The sequence below is a fragment of the Chanodichthys erythropterus genome, chromosome 10, assembly GCF_024489055.1.
Source record: "Chanodichthys erythropterus isolate Z2021 chromosome 10, ASM2448905v1, whole genome shotgun sequence".
Classification (NCBI taxonomy): Eukaryota; Metazoa; Chordata; class Actinopteri; order Cypriniformes; family Xenocyprididae; genus Chanodichthys; species Chanodichthys erythropterus.
The window spans coordinates 51,999,973-52,005,972 of record NC_090230.1 but is presented as its reverse complement, the minus strand read 5'-3'; positions in this window follow the sequence as shown (position 1 = coordinate 52,005,972).

Sequence of the window (6,000 nt, the reverse complement as noted above, 5' to 3'; positions counted from 1 at the left end):
TTAAACAGAGTAAGCGCACAATCAGATCCCTTCAGATTGGGGGACAGAGAGAGGGGAAGGGGGGTAAAATGGGCCCTTTCTCACCAAACAATACCATTATTTCAGCTCCCTTGGCCAAGAATGCCACATTTCACAGCCCACTACCCTCCTCCAGATGTCAATCAAAGCTCACTGGTGACTCAAGCTCCTCCCAGGACTAACCCTGTACTGTGGCCCCGCCCACAAAATCTGAATGGACCTGCTTCCTATGATCCTTCTTCTATAATCTAATGGTTGCCTCAAGTGAAATGTTTTCTTCTGTAAACCTCCAAATAAAATAATTAATAGTTTTTTTTTTTAAATAAATATTTACATATGGAAATATACTAGGTCTATGTGAATAAAATACATTTTCAGCATACCTTTTCTAATTTTTGATTCCCGATCACAGTTATAGCCAATACGAAACATACCGAGCCAATGCATACATTTAGGCTATTTTCTTGTTATTATACTTTGATTCATTTAATGTAATACTTTAAAATCTACAATTTTATAATGTGAATCAGCCACGTATTCGAAATGAGGGTCTGTGTTGACCACTGCAATGTTTACATGTGATTATACTCTTTAATAATACATAAGACAAATATTGTGTGGCCTAGTTCATCAATGTATCTCTCTTATTTTTTAAAGGGTAAAATGGAATTACACAGCTCTGGTCTTGTGATTATTTACACCAGCTATTCACATGAAATCAAGACGGTCTGAACTTTCATTTATAGAGTTCACAGCTCTGTGTAAAATAGGCCTAGTACAAAAACAACTCTTTAAACCCGTCAAACTCAAAAGTATTATTTTGCATTAAAACTTTTGGATTTTAATGGAAAATGGAAATTAGAAGTAATTGTCTTCATAGATAGTTATAAGTAATGTATGTATTTGAGCAGTATTATCATCCCGAATAAGCGGACCGCGGCGATGGCAAATTTGTGAATGAGAGACAGTGCGTCGCGTATTTGTTGTTCAATTAAATTATGCAGCGACGGTATCCGTTTTGCGTCCAATCACAGCACGAGTCAGCGCGCCGAGGAGCTGAGAATTCAACCAATGGCTCATCGCACGGCAGAGACTAGCGCAGCAGCTGACCAATCAGCGCCGCGCATGCAAATGAGGCATTTGCTTCGGCTGGATCTGAATGTCAACTAGTCAAAGATGGAGTCTGACGCTGGATGGCCGTGAGGCCGCGCGTCTTTATATTTGCTCATTTATTTCGCTGAACCGCGCGATAAGATTTTAACTTTGAGCTCTCGAGAACGGAGAGTATTTATACATTTACCGTTTGAAAAAGGACTGAAGAAGAAGACGTTCAGGTTTTGCACCTTTTACTCAACTTTTCCTCTTCTCTCACTCTCCCTCCTCATTTTTTTTTTTTTTTTTTCTCTGACGGAGTGTCCCTCCCTTGGTTCGCTGCCATTCATGAATTTGGGGTTCACTATGTGTTCTTCATGCATTTGGGATGATTGGGCGGAAATGGCGGGAGCTGTAGGGCGTAAAGGAGAGTTTGGATGGATGGGACCAATCCACTCGCCTCATTTTCATGCGCATCAGGACCGTGTGCCTTCAAACCCTGGGTACGATATCTTTCCTGTAGTATGCTGCGTTTTCTGCGCGCAATGTTTGCTGTCTGAGAAAACAGAGAAGGCTGAATGAATTGCCACTATTTAATTGCACGCGCTGATAGTGTGATCAGGTACGAATTACCCTTTTAAACGGTATGAATGTGAGGTTATGTAAACACCGCCGTTATTAAATGTAAATTCGTTTGTCTGCTGAAGTTTAGTTTGTCTGGTGATGCTTTACATTTAATCCGAATCAAAACAAACATGAGAAAGTGTCAAAGGGCGCTTAATTCGACTTGATATTTATTATTAACTGGCTCAGAATGCTGCTAATGAGAATATAAATTGTTGTGCGATTAATGAAGGTTGGATATTAATTCGGAAAATTTGTTACGGTTTTCAACAAGTCTTTGAAAATGTTAATGCAAATTAAGCAACCTGTTAAAGTGTTTTCTCACTTTTATAGCTCTCACCACTGTAAAGCTAAACGTTTAAATATGTTTTTGTTTTGTTTTTAAAAAAAAGTTTATAAAGTCGAATCATTTCTTAAACCTTACAGGGTTCCCACTGTCCTGGAAAACCAAATATCAGGGAAAAGTGATTTCCAGGCCTGGAAAAGTCGTGGAAATTTCTGTAGTCAATATAAAGCTTGATTATGCCTAGTTATAAAACGCAATTTTAAGCCAGAGAAACACTTTGTTGTATCTGCATTATTATTATTTTTATTTTAATCCTAATTCAGTTTTTATAAAAGGTTGGAAAAGACATGGATGTATTATGGAAATTAACAAGGAAAGTGTGGGAAACCTGAATTAAAATCACCATTAAAAACAACAACAACAACAAAAAAAAACTAAAGTGGCTCTCTCTGTTTTTGTTTTCTTTTTTAAACCTTGTTTCGAATTCACTATCTTGCACAACTATCAGTGTCTCAACGTTTTTTAAACACATTGCAGTTGTTTCAGGAATACTATGATTCTCTCTGTTCTAAACTGAGAGTGTCAGAAGTCCTTACATATTCCCAAGACACTCCCGGAGGATCAGAGACGTCATTTTTAAAAAGATACCCTTTAAAACAAAACTAAAGCAATAAATTGTTTTCATTGTAAAGCAGAGCCCACAGAGACAAATCATAAAGGAAACAGATGTGGAAAAAATGTGCTTTCAGTGGTAAAATGTTACTGTAAATTTGTTATTTTAATTGTTTAACTGATGTTGCTATCATTTAGTGCCAGTTTTGTAGATTAATTTGGTTATTACGATTAATACTTTGATGAATCAGGAATCTGCTCAGAGCTCACTGCTTTTTCCTTTAATTTTCTAACCAAAGTGCATGAAATGTATAGAATTGAAGTACAAGAAATCTGAATGCAAAAGAATTGATTGAACATGATGAGAGAAGGATTATATGGTGATATTGACCATGTTTTGACCATTGCCCTTTTTCTGTTGTACTACTGGCCAATCAGAAGAGCAGTGCAATATTAAAAGGGCATTGGCTGATAGAACAGAGACCTCCACCTCCCTCTATTTCCTTCACCTCTCACCCCTCTCGTGGTTTGACATTATTTAACATGTGGAGCTACAGTCAGTGCACAGGCCTGGAAATCTGTAAAAACATGAAAGCTGATAAACTGCAAATTTATTCCAAACTGTAAATGTTTGACAAACTTTCTTTGAATCAGTTTCATGAAAATACTATTTTTGCTTATTGCATATCACAACTATATATATATATATATATATATATATATATATATATATATATATATATATATATATATATATATATATTATATATATATATATATATATATATATATATATATAATATTATATATATATATATATATATATATATATATATATATATATATATATATATAATATTATTATATTACATTACTTTATAAATATTATTATTGTATTATTAGTGTAATATATATATAATATATATATTGCAAAAGGCCTATTAAGAATGTAAATTAAAGTAACTTGAGAATAATTTTTTGTTCATATATAAGTTTCATGAAAGTACTTTTGCTTATATATATATATATATATATATATATATATATATATATATATATATATATATATATATATATATATATATATATATATACACACACACACATATATACAGAAGTAAAACTTAAAATGAGTGGATTAAAACCCAACTCTATGCATGTTCTACAAGACTCTCCTTTCTATTAAACATATTCTATTGGACTGTCCCGGTTTTAATGCAAGTAGAAAGCTCTTTTATAAAGTTAGTTCACTTAAGGACTTATTTAGTAAAATTTTGAGTGAAAAGGTTTTACAATTTTATCAAATGTTAATTTAAAAAATCTTGTATCCTATTACTTGCTGTGTTTGTTTGCTTGGTTTTTATTGTATTTATGTGATATTTGTATTTTTGTAATCAAGTTTTTGCCATGAAAATAGCCTCAGATGCTGACATGGCATTAAATAAAAATTATACTATACTATACTATACTATACTATACTATACTATACTATACTAAAATGAGTGGAGGGCAAACAGTCATTGGCCAGAGAAGATGGCTGTCCCCTGTCCACATGCTGATGTGCTGAGGTCAGCTGCTCTGACGATGTTGCACTACTGTACCATCCATTCTAGCAGTGCAATAGTATTGTCATAGCATTTAGCCTCTGATATGCTCACCGGTCATGGGACGCTGTGAAACAAGTGCCGAATTGCTTAGGTTGTCCCTTTACGTTATCCTGCAACTGTAACTGGTGTAACGCACATGTTTGATAAATAAAATCGGTTCTTTTTGGACTTAAAGCTGAGTTCAGGCGTCATTTGTTTTGATGACAACACCATTTTGGCTCGGTTAGCGTGCCATGTGACAGGCTTAGTTTGGAGCTAAAGGGCCAAAATAAAGGTGCACGGGTCGGACCCTCCCTTGTCGCAGGTTAGCAGGGGGAAGGGAATGTTTTCAGTGGAATGCAGGGAGGCAAGTCCAGTTGTGAGTATAGGGGTGGGGGATGGTCAGGAGAGGGGCCCAGGACTGCTAAACGTGTCTCTCGGCATTTCTGAGACAGTCCTTAACATAACTGAGTGAATCAACCCTATAGGCTCTGAATCATGCATAGCGGGCCTATATGCGAGAGGCGAGTCGCTACACAAGGTGTCTGTACTTGCCCCATTATCTATACTAATATGCTGTTGTTGACTTGAAGTGAAGAATACTAAAGCATAGGTTATTATCATAAATTCACAAGAAACTCTATGTTAAGGCTATAAACGTGTTATCAGCTCTTAAGTGATAAAACAAATCTTCCTCAAAGGTTTTACACCAAGGCAGTAGCACAAGAATACGCCTTGGGTTAAATGTTAACCCTGTTTATCCATCGGGGTGGGAAACTCAGCGACTGGAGCACCTCAAATATTTCAGTAACGAATGTGACTTGTCGGGGCACGTTTGCAAAGGTTGCTGGGAAATAGTGGAATGTGAGGAATGGGATATGATATGTGTCTGTGGTGCTATTTTGCACAGGACACATCATCACGGGGTGCTGTTGCTTCTCACAAGCAGGTTGCTCAATAATCTGCTTGTCTGTATACTTCAATCTGATGTCACAACCGCTTTTTTAATATAGAGAAAAAACGTATCATTTTGAGTGTGTTTGGTTTTAATACCAGTTACGCCTTGTTTCGACCTGATGTTTGAACTGTGTTAGACATGATGTAACAAGTTAATTACTGCTGAATTGCACTCTAGTGTTTGTGCTTATCGAGTTTCATTTGAAGGTCACTCAAAAAGGGTCAAAGACCACTTGAGTTAAACAATTTAATGTGATATTAATGGTTAATTAACTCGCCTCATCTAATAGGCCTGGATTGCCAAGCCGCCAGAATGTGGACATGAAACTGTCCATAGGCAGTCTGGTGTCTTAAGGCCACTATATAATTCGTGATGTAGTAACTTAATTTTACAGAACACTCAAATGTGGTTAGATCTGTTTGAAATTGAGTCTTTGTGACATTAGATCCCATTACCTTCAAAGATCAATCAATCCATAATAATTGGGTTTAGCACAGTAATAGCAAGTGTACACAAGACTTCCTGATCAACACACTGAGATTTATTTACAGAAAAACCATTTTATCCATCATTATTATTGATCAAATCATTTAAAGTTGTCTGTTGGAGACCTTATATTTTATCTAATTGCATTCAGGACACTTTTCAGGAAAATGGTAGTGTCAGAAATTCTTAAAACATTAAGTACAAATGTTGGTCATTAGCTAGGTCATGCTAAATTTTAATTTTATGTTCATTTTATATTGTTTTTGCTATTTATGCAACCCTGTTACCCACATTTGGGGCAGTTAAAAACCCTGATTTGTGTGGTTTTGCAATTTTTT